This window comes from Adiantum capillus-veneris, chromosome 24, assembly GCF_014529385.1.
Source record: "Adiantum capillus-veneris isolate H3 chromosome 24, ASM1452938v2, whole genome shotgun sequence".
Classification (NCBI taxonomy): Eukaryota; Viridiplantae; Streptophyta; class Polypodiopsida; order Polypodiales; family Pteridaceae; genus Adiantum; species Adiantum capillus-veneris.
The window spans coordinates 90,823,577-90,835,465 of NC_140954.1; the positions used below are offsets into that span (position 1 = coordinate 90,823,577).

General features: G+C 42.3%; 1 pseudogene; it reads right to left on the bottom strand.

Moving 5' to 3' along the window:
- Positions 1–6,510: 6,510 nt before the first annotated feature.
- On the bottom strand, positions 6,511–7,253 carry LOC147426748 (uncharacterized; annotated as a pseudogene).
- Between the last annotated feature and the right edge of the window lie 4,636 nt (positions 7,254–11,889).

Consider the following 11,889-nt stretch of genomic DNA (forward strand, 5'->3'; position numbering starts at 1 on the left):
CAAAGGAATATGCGATGGATATGCTTGAGAAGTATGTAATAACAGCGTGCAAACCGGTTGATACACCTCTTGATCAAAATGTGAAGTTGTTTGATGATGGACATTACATTGAGGATGTCACTATGTATCGCAAGATGGTTGGAAGCCTTATTTACTTGACAATAACAAGGCCAGATTTGAGTTATGCAGTGGGTGTTATGAGTCAATTCATGCAAAAGCCATGTAAAAGTCATCTTGATGCAGTGAGACGGATTATGAGATATGTGAAAGCCACTGTCAGTTATGGAATGTTTTATGAAAAGAATGGGAAGCTTTGTCTTTATGGTTACACAGATGCAGATTGGGCAGGAGATTTTATGGATAGAAGATCTACAAGTGGTTATGCATTTTCCATTGGCAATGGTATGATAAGTTGGAGTAGCAAGAAGCAATCAACTGTAGCATTATCAAGTACAGAAGCTAAATATCATGGAGCAGCTTCGGCAGCATGTGAAGAGTCATGGTTGAGAGTACTTATGGTAGACTTTGGTTTTGACTATCTTGACAGTGTCATTATATATTGTGACAATATTAGCAGCATCATGTTGGCAAAGAATCCAGTCTGCCATGCTCGCACTAAACACATTGAGGTACATTATCACTTCATTAGAGAAAAAGTTTTGGCAAATGAGATTGATTTGGTGTATGTGAAGACAAATGATCAAGTTGCGGATATATTCACAAAAGCTCTTGGAAAGGAGAAGTTTTGCTACTTTCGTGAAGCATTGGGAATCCATCATATGCAAGCTCACTCTGAGCTTGAGGGGGAGTGTTAAAGAATATGATGTTAAAGAATATGTCCATTGTGCTATGGGTGGCTGGACACTGACTATACTATGTTGTAAATATACTTTGGATAATAGTTCAAAGAAGAAGAAGAGGAGAGCAGCACGTTGAATGGCTGCTGCTCCAGGGCAACGATTGTGTGTGTGTGTGTGTCTCGATGTGTGTTGGTGTGTGTGCGTAGTCTTCTTTCCTACCTTCTCCATCACCTGTGCACTCTACAACAGAGACGCGCAACGTCAAACCAGAGGCTTGCCTAGACCTCAGGCTCCATGAAGCCTAGCCCCAAGGAGACCACGCTCCACGGAGCCCGAGGAGGCTCCAAAAACCAAAAGACTCATGATACACTAGCCCCACTCATTTTATGGGTTGCCCTCTTGCCACCACTCACCCACTCCATTTAAGACTTCCAGCTTGCAACCACTCTTGACTAGACACCTAACCCATCGTCTCAAGAACCACTTAAAAGACACCCAACCCATCCTCTCAAGAACCACTCAAAGGGATATCAACCATTTTTATTCTTTATTTTAATTTTTTAGAATACATATGACATTTTTCACTAACAAATAGGGAACACATCACTATGGCTTTATCCCTTTGGGCATGCCAAAAAGATCCATTAAATATTTTAAAATCAAAATAACATTTAACGTAAGTCTCAATCATCACTTAAAACATTGAAAGTATGCCTAACTCAACTCTCCTCTGAGGCTTCTTTTAGAAAACCAATAAGAAGCTTCCTTGTGAGAGAGAATAAGCTGAAGTCTTCACGGGGGCCTTCAAAAGGCAAAAATGTGACTATTGAGGGGTCATGAGAGTTAAAAATCTATTTTAAAAAGGTAAAAACTCAGCCTCTCACTTGCAATTAAAAGCGAAGCGCTATTGATATATACTTAAACTGTTAGATTGTGCTATCTTCAGCACCTATGGACAACCATGAATTGTCGAATTTTTTAGAATGACACCATGGCAACTAGCTTCAAGGACATTATCCACGAAAGTAGTGAACTGATTATTGCCATGGGGAAAAAGAAAAATATAGACAAGTGGAGCCAGACATCTCTAGCAGTCATGACCTCTTGCAACGAGTGGGTATTGGTTTGTCGTTACTTGGCACTGTGTAAGCCTTCTGATGTCTCAAAGGACCCTTCAAGGCTCGATATGAGCTTGAGGTTACTATACATTTTTTGATGTTTAATACGATACATCTATTCACAATTGTGAGTTTGGCCCCAAAAAAAAAGATACTCTATAATTTTTTGTTAGTCTTTTCAATAAGTTTCTTGGAAAAAATATCAAAACAAAAAATATTCTAATATTTTTTATTAAAAAAGTAGATTTGATAAGCATAGAAAATATTAATATAATTTAATTAAATATTTTTTTTTAAATCCTTAAATGAAAGGAACCTTTATCAATATCTCATATCATGGGATCAAACTCCTATATATTGTTTATTCATTTTCTCTATAAAAGTCTTTTTCAAGCATGCCAAAAAATGAATGCACCTTTGGACTTTTGGAGAAGCTATACTATATATAATGCAGCTTAAAATTTTCAAGGAAGGAGAGACCTTCACATGTCACACTCTACTTCATTTCAAAGAAAATCTTTTTAAAAATTCAATTTGAAATGCAAAAGTGAAGGGTAAGTACTGATGTGGTAGAAAATGAAAAGACTTTTGAGTCCTCACAATGTAAAGTAAAACAAGTGAAAGGTTATGGTGGCTTTCTAAAACAATAAGAAAGTGATAAAGTCACTAAGTTGAGTTTACCTAGAAAGGATTGCCTCAGCTTAGTCTTGAGCCGGTTGAAAATCAAGACCAACTAGTTGCAAACCACGTTAAAGAGAAGAAAAACAGGTGAAACATGTGAGAAAATAGTTCAAAAATCCTCCAAATTTCAAAATTTATGCTAGTATTTCCGGTTTCTTCTTTGCGAGGAGGAATCTTTGTCACCAGTGTTTAGGATAGGTGTGCCTCAACTTAGGCTTGAGCCGATAAAAACAATTTTTTTCAAAAAAGAAAGGTAAATCTCAAAATTTATAGGTGGGATTATACTAAACTTAGGTTTTTTCCTCCAGTTGTTGTGGGTGTCCTAACCTTCAAATTAAATCTTACAAGTGTGTGGCCCATCATATGGATGGATTGGTGGAGAGAGAGAGAGATCCTTTTCTTGGTGCCCAATCCGTTCTCTTTCTTTCTTTGCCTTGGTCTCCAACTCCTCCCCCCCCCCGCCCGCCCAAAGCCCTTTCCTTATGTCACGTTGCAGGGGTCTCCAAGGTGCATTAGATATAGTTGAGAAAATTTATAAGCGGGGTTACACTAAACCAAAGTTTTTCTCAAGCACTCTAGAACACAATAGTTTTTTGCTATTATTCAATAGTCCATTATCTATACTCTTTATAATGGAGCTTGAGAAAATATGAGGAAGGAGAGACCCTCCATGCATCGCCTTCTGGTTTATTTGCATGGCCTATTGTATCAATGCTCAAACTGAGCTGTTGAGTCCTTGCTTAATCGTCCTCCTTGCGGTAGACACATTAAAGAGCCTTTAAAAATTGCATAAAGTAGTTCAGATTCTATGAAATTCCATCCTTTCCTAATGAATTACAATGTACAAATTGTATGTCTCACAAACTATTATCCACTTTTCATGCTTTTTTTGGCCGCAGCAACACGCGGGTCACATACTAGTAGCATTAAAGCTTAGGATCTCTTTCTATTCATTCATAAGACTTTTAAGCTCCACAGGACACTTGTCAAACAAGAGAAGTTGAACGACCTTGGTCCCTTGGATACTAAGACCTTTAGAGGCCAAGAATAGAAAGTGGCACTAGTATTTTAAAACATGTGGTATCATATTAGAATATTAAGTTTTTTTGGAACAAAATGTAACAATGTACTAATTAGACTTCAAAAGCATAAAAAATAATGTTTCACAATGATTCACACAATACTCAATGCCCTCTTTAAAGAGAGAGGTACACAAATGTCAACACCCTCTCACAAGGGCCTCAAAGAAATAATAAAACAAGAGGAAAAAAAGTGACAAAATCACGAGGCCTGCCATAGGAAATGGAAAGCAAAAATTAACCAAGAAAGAGAGGCAGGTGGCAATCCATTGAATCTAGTAGCAGCTGGTTTGGCATGGCCAAATTTGTAGTTGTGAAGCTCTCTATTTGAAAAAGCGACAAAATCAAAATGCCCAATTCCTTTTATCAAAACTAAACTGAAGACAAACATTTTAGAGATGAAGTAATTGTTATATACTCATGCTCAGATTCGAGGTCGAGCGGGGAAAAAAACTATGTTGACAAAATGGTAGTAGGTTACAAAATTTGTGTTTGATACACATGGTGGAATGAGTTGATACACATCGAGGGAGGTAGTTAAGGGGATGAATGTAGATTTTCTTTGCTTTGATGGGTTGGTGGGGGGGGGGGGGAAGGAGGGGGAAGTGGGAAGGGAGGGGAGGTGTCCCCTCTAATGATCTTTAGTCTATTTATTTTGGAAGTAGTATATATGTGATTGAATGATCTGACCAAAAGCAAAATCTTGTGCCACAAATGTAGTGAGGTTGTTGGATTCTCACCCAACTATGGTCTAGCATTGAATTATAGATGGTTGTTGTCTCTTTAATTTGTTGTCGATAGTTCTCCAAATAAAGTAAAGATTCCAAATGTTGGTACTGGGTGTTTGTGGTGTCGATATCGATGTTGAAGTCTCCTAATATAATGCTCAAGTTTTTTTTAACATTTTCTTGTATCAAGTGCTGGAGTTCTAAAAGAAGTGTCTTTATTGGTGTCTTGGGTGACTTGTATACATTTATGACATGGATATGTTCAAACCATCTGGAGGTGCAGAATTACTCAAAGCTGTGCGAAAAGTGTCCCAACTTTCCGGCAATGTGATCAACAGGAACCTATCTCTAACAGGTTCATCAAACTTGACACCTTGAGCTGACAACTGACTATAGATTGTGTTGAATTCATTCAAATGATTGGACATAGGTGTCCCTTCTTTCATCTTCAAGTCAACAAGCTTCTTAAGCCAGTATACCTGTGAAGCTGCACTCTGCTTCTCATAAAGATCACTCAGCTTTAACCATGCTTGATAAGCCGACATCTCGTCTGCTACATTGAAGTAAACGCTTTCTGCCAAAGTCAGCATAATGGTAGAAAGTGCCAATTCATCCATTTCGCTCCATTCATCTTCGTCCATATCTTCTGGTTTTATCCCCTTGAGCTTTATAGGTTTTATCTGCTTCTTTTGTACCAACACGTGCCAAATATGCTTCTTCCACAATGGGAAATTGGTTCCATCCAGCTTCTTGATATTGTAAAGAGCAGTGTCCTATGATCCAGCCATAGCTACGCTTCACAGTAGTTTACTTTCCTGGGAAAAATTCGACAGAGTTTCCCCTGTAAACTGACCTCTGAACAAATATCAACCTGTCAAATGAACCAAGAAAGCTTCAGATTTTGCTGAAATTTTGGCAGAGTCTCCTTTGTAAAATGGCTCTGGTGTACTAAAAACAGACCAAAAAACAGCTCAAAAAACCACTGTCTCTCTAACACTGTAAGCTGTGGGTAAACCTGTCCTGCACCTGTACTGTCTCTGATTGTCCTGTCACTGTCTTGTAAGCATAGACTGCGACAATGCCTCAACGGCAGTAACGCAAAGATGCAATCCCAACTATCTAACTCACAGTCAATACATCCTAGCTCCCTATCTAAGGGTGCTCGAGGGATCGCTCCAAGACCTGTATCACCGAAAGGATCTCAACATTAGACAATCCCGCATCTCAATAAAACCTCACTCGACCCTCAACAAAGGCTGCAGTAAATCTGACAGTACATAGACTTCCCACAAAGTCATACATCCACAAATTTCCCACTGTATGCTGTAACCGCTGCGGCGGTTGTTTGCTGCGTGACTCACAGCCAGCAAACCCTCAACAAACATACATCATCTCTAACAATACATCCCATGTGGAAGTACCTGCAATGTCAGGATGAAATCTGGAATATCAAGCAGCAAACACAAGCTACCTGATGAACTAGTGGATGTCGCCTACAGTCTGTGTAGATGCGCCCGTGTTGTATGTGACACGACTCCAAGAACTGTGAGCCATCCTTCGATGTGTAGACAGCCACAAATCAACACTCTGGGAGTGTCGATATCCTCAGCACCTGCAGTCGTAGGCCGAAAACCCCAAATTTGCAGAGTCGGATATGCACCCGCTGAGACCACGTAGTCGAAAATGGCATGTGCAGAACTTTATCGAAGCCGAACGGTGACCGAGATGACCTCAGAATGAAATTCTGTGCACACCGAGCCCTACCAATATTTACAATATAAACAATGAATCATGAGAGCATTTCATATAACATTCAAAGGTAAATCATTTTTCTTTTTCTTTCTTACATTAAAGAAAAGAGCCACGGAGTCATAAATTTCCAATATGGCTTGTTCAAACTTAAACCACATGCTCAGCCAATCCAAATAATCCATCAATATGACTAAATCATGGACCAAGGTTGCATCATAGGATGTGGAACTAACCGCCTTAAATTTAGCACAGCTTGACGCAATAAGCAAAATAAACTTTTTATAGTAGATTAAAGCACAAAACTTATTAACAAAATAGATAAGCTTGGAGACATAATCAAACTTCAGAATCATTACATATTAATAAACCCCATCCACACCATAACAGTTAAGCCTAGTAGCTTCATAGTATTCAGCCTGAGAAAATAAATCAAGGAGAACTCCGCATACAAAATAGCTAGTAAAACTACATCCCGATTCCATCAATGGCTGCGTACCACCTGCAAAAATAATCAAGGATGAGAAGCACAACAAAAAAAAAAAGATTAAAAAAAAAGACTCTTCAATGCATACCAAATAGGTTAAAGGTAGAGACGCCGACTGCAAAATGGACACAAAGCAAGACAAATTCCGCAGAGCAGGCCAAACCGCCATAGACCGGCAGGCGGGACGAGAGAGCAGAGCAATACATCACCGCAGGAGAGCTGCACAACAATGGAGATGGCCCAATCCACCACAGATCGACGAAGAGGACGACAATGTAGGAGGACAACACCGAGGACATGAGCAGTACAATAGATGGGCGTCCAAGATCCGCTACAGATCAGCGAAGGGGACGACTAAATAAAGCAACACAACCCCGATGTACAAAGCAGCACGGCACTAAGGCACAACCAAGCTCAACGCAGTAGGACAACACCGAGGACGAGAGCAACAAACCAGATGACTCTTCAAGATCCGCTACAGATCGGCAAAGGGGACGACCAAACAGAGCAGCACAACCCTGAGGTACAGAGCAGCACAACACCAAGGCACGACCTAAATCCACCATGGACCAATGAACCATGAACAGGAGGCACCACAGAAACCCCAACATGGTACCCACAGAGAAGAATAGCAGAGCACAAGCACGGCCCAGATCCGCCAAAGATCGGCGAGCAGGATGACAAAGCAGAGCAACACAAGACCGCGCAGAAGCAGGGCATCGAATCAGGTCCAGCAACGCCATAGACCGGCGAGTGGAACCACACACCTACACGCTACCCATCCTTCAACAAATACATGGCGGAAGCAGGACAACAGAGCACAAGCGCGACGCAGAACTGCCACAAGCCGGCAAGCAGGACGACAAAGCAGACACGCTACCCATCCTTCAACAAATACATGACGGAAGCAGGACAGCAGAGCACAAGTGCGGCCCAGAACCGCCACAAGCCGGTGAGCAGGACGACAAAGCAGAGCAACACAAGACCACGCAGAGGCAGGCCACGCACAACACCAAAACAGGTCCAAGAAACGCCATAGACCGGCGGCTTGAACCACACAACCTACACGCTACCCACTCCCCAACACAATGGCTTTCTAGGGTTTATTATTCCATAGGCAATGAGAGCTTCCTCCACGGAGCTCAAGGAGTCTCCACTCCAAAAGAGAGAAGAATGAAAGCGTTCCACTCATTATATGGTGTCTCACCAACCCCATTTAAGCCCTCTAGCTTGCAACAACTAGTCTTAACCAGACACCTAACCCTTCATCTCTAGAACCACTCAAAAGACACCCAACCCAATGAACTATCCTCTCAAGCACCACTCAAAAACAGATAGACTATTTTTTATTTCTTACTTTTATTTTTAAAATACATGTGACATTTTTCACTACGAAAAAGGGAACACATCACTATGGCCTTAGCTCTTTGGGCATGCCAAAAAAGTTTATTATCATTAGTTTGCCATGTGGCACTAATCCGCAAGCTTTATCGAATGATCCAGAGATGCCTCAAAATCCAACCCTCACTAAAGACTACTCGTGTAGCTCAACTAACGATGTCGCTCATCTTTGCTTTTGTGCCTCATGACGGAAAATCTTCATTCAAGACCCCTTGTTACTTCGTTAGCGTAGTGGGCAATTCGCAATCCCTGGCCTGTCATTAGTCCACGTGGCTCCAGCGCTGAAACCCTCTAAAAAAAACTACACCGTCAAAACCCCAGCGTTGAAAAGCTCTAAAAAAAGCTACGCCGTCAAATGCTCCCTCTGTTCGGAATCTCATCTGTTTTCAGTGGATGCGAAGCGAGGGCCTCTCTCTAGATGCAAATCACATAGACATGCATCTGTTCGGAATGTCGCCTCCCGAGATGCATTGATTGCAGGACGTGCAAAGCAAGAACAGGGTTGTTGAAAGAAGATGTCATGCTTGGGACTATCTTGGCCGATATGTAAAGCTACGCCATCAAAAGCTCCCTCTGTTCGGAATGTCATCTGTTTTCAGCGGATGCGAAGCGAGGGCCTCTCTCTAGATGCAAATCACCTAGACATGCATTTGTTTGGAATGTTGCCTCCTGAAATTCATTGATTGCAGGATGTGCAAAGCAAGAACAGGGTTGTTGAAAGAAGATGTCATGCTTGGGATTGTCTTGGTCGATATGTATGTCAAATGTGGTGTTCTTGAGAAAGCATAAAAAGTGCTCGAGTGTGGACTCTTGGAATGTGCTGATCGGATGATTTGCTCCACAAGGGCAGGCCCAACAAGCTCTATTTTGTTTTTAGCAGATGCAAAGCGAGGGCCTCTCTCTAGATGCAATCATGTATGCATGCATGAAGGCATGTCCAGAATGTTGACTCTTGAAATGCATTGATTACGGGATGTGCCCAACAAGAATATGGCTGTTGAAAGAAGATGCCATGCTTGGGACTGTCTTGGTCGATATGTATGCCAAATGTGGTGTGCTTGAGAGAGCACAAAAAGTGCTAGAGCAATTTTCTGTCCGGACTGTCGCCCCTTGAATGCGCTGATTGCGGGATGTCTGCAACAAGACCAGGGCACAAGAAATCTCTAGGCTGTTTTTAGCAGATGCAAAGCAAGTATATTTAGTCAAGGCATGTGGCTCTACGCAAGTGTTCGAGGAGCTTCATGTCCTGAGTGTGGACTCTTGGAATGCGTTGATCGAATGATTTGCTCCACAAGGGCAGGCCAACAAGCTCTATTCTGTTTTTGGTAGATCCGAAGCGAGGGCCTCTCTCCAAATGCAATCATGTATGCATGAATGAAGGCATGTCTGGATTGTTGCCTCTTAAAATGCATTGATTATGGGATGTACACAACAAGAACATGGCTATTTAAAGAAGATGCCATGCTTGGGACTGTCTTGGTCGATATGTATGCCAAATGTGGTGTGCTTGAGAGAGCACAAAAAGTGTTAGAGAAGTTTTCTGTCCAGAATGTTGCACCTTGGAATGCACTGATTGCGGATGTGCGCAACAAGAGCAGGGCAAGAAATCTCTAGGTTGTTTTTAGCGGATGCAAAGCAAGGATATCTCTCCAAATTCAGTCCCCTATACTTTTGTCTTCACGGTATGTGGTTCTACACAAGTGCTCGAGGAGCTTCATGTCGTGAGTGTGGACTCTTGGAATGCGTTGATTGCATGATTTGCTCCACAAGGGCAGGGCCAAAAAGCTCTATTTTGTTTTTAGCATATGCGAAGTAAGGGCCTCTCTCCAGATGGAATCATGTATGCATGCATGAAGCCATGTAGCTCTACACAAGCTTGTATTGGCACAAAAATTCACAATTATATTGTTAGTCAGAGGCTGTTGGATGCAAAGAGAGGGCCTCACAAAACGTGCCTGAGGAGCTTCCTGTCTCAATGTCAGGCAGGGTCTCTCCAGATGCAATCACCTACGCCTATGCAAGCATGTAGAAGGCATGTGGGACAACATATGCAATCGCATGTAGGGTCTCTCTCCTGAATGCCGTCTCTTAAAGTGCATTAATTGCGGGATACATGCAACAGGAGCAGGGCCAGAAAGCTCTCGGTTGTTTTCAGTGGATGCAAAGCGGGGGCCTCTCTCCAAATGCAATCACACACGCATGCACCTTGAAGGCATGTGGCTGTATGCAAGATGTCGATATGGGCTTGAAAATTCTCTTTAATAGTGGCTGTTGCAAAAAATTGTCGTGCTTGGCAATGCCTTGGTCGATATGTATGCCAAATGTGGTGCGGGATGTTGTCTCTTGGAACATTATGACATGGGCCGCACCGGAAGCTGTGGGCTGTTGATATGGGGTTGAAAATTCATGCTCATATTGTTAGTCAAGGGCTGTTGCAAGACATTGTCGTGGTTGGCAATGCCTTGGTCGATACGTATGCTAAATGTGGTGCACTTCAGATAGCACAAAACATGCCTAAGGAGCTTCATGTCCGGAATGGCGTCTCTTTGAGTACATTGACTGTAGGATACGCACAACAAGAGCAGGGACAGAAAGCTCTCGGCTGTTTTCAACGGATGCAAAGCGGGGGCCTCTCTCCAGATGCAATCACACATGCGTGCATTTGGAAGGCATGTGGTTGTATGCAAGATGCCGATATGGGCTTTAAAATTCGCTATGCTATTGTTAGTTAAGGGCTGTTGCAAAAAAGTCTCGTGCTTGGAAATGCCTTGGTCGATATGTATGCTGAATGTGATGCACTTCAGAAAGCACAAAACGTGCCTGAGGAGCTTCATATCCCTGATACCATCTCTTGGAGTGCATTGATTGCAAGATACGCGCAACAGGAGCACGAACATAAAGCTCTCGGCTGTTTCTAGCGGATCTGAAGTGAGGGCCTCTTTCCAGATGCAATCACATATGCGTGCATCTTGAAGGCATATGTCTGTACACAAGATGTAGATGTGGGCCTCTCTCCATATGGTATCACCTATGTGTCCACATTGAAGGCATGTGTCTCTATGCAAGAGGCTGATACGGCCACAAAAAATCTGCTTTTTATTGTTGTTCAGAGGTTGTTGAAATAAGATGCCGCGCTTGGCACAATCTTGGTCGATAAGTATGACACGTGTGTTACGCTTTAGAAAAGTGACGGTTTCTCACCAACCGAAGTCTCTTGGAGTGCTTTTATATCCAGCCATGTCAAGCAAGGGTAGGTGAGGTAGCTCTGAAATTAATTTCAAAGATGCAATATGACATGGGCATGTTCTTCATGACCATTTTGCCCGAAATGTTGTATGTCAAATGCATTAGATGATGGGAATGGCGTCTCTTTCAATGCATTGATAGCGGGATACGCACCGAAGGAGCAAGCGCGGAAAGCTCTAGGCTATTTTTATCTTTCTATCTGCAGTGTGGACTCCTTGAATGCACTCACTATGGGATGTGCGCAACAAGAGCAAGGCCAATGAGCGATACAGGAAAGAAGTTGTGCTTGGCTTTGCCTAAGACTCTGTGTACGTCACATATGGTGCTCTTCAGAACGCACGAAAAGCGCTCGAGGAGCTTCTTGTGCGGAACGCCGCCACAAGATCGCAGGAAGGGTCTCTATCTAGATACAATCAACTACGCCTACATATGAATCTAGAAGGCATGCGAGTCCGCAGATGCAATCACGTACGTAGCCATAGATATTAGAATTTACAATATGATCGCTAGTCAACGTTTGTTGGGAGTTGAATTTCATGCTTGGTGGTCGTTTGATCGATATGTATACAAAATGTGGTGTCCTCACAATAGCACAAAAAC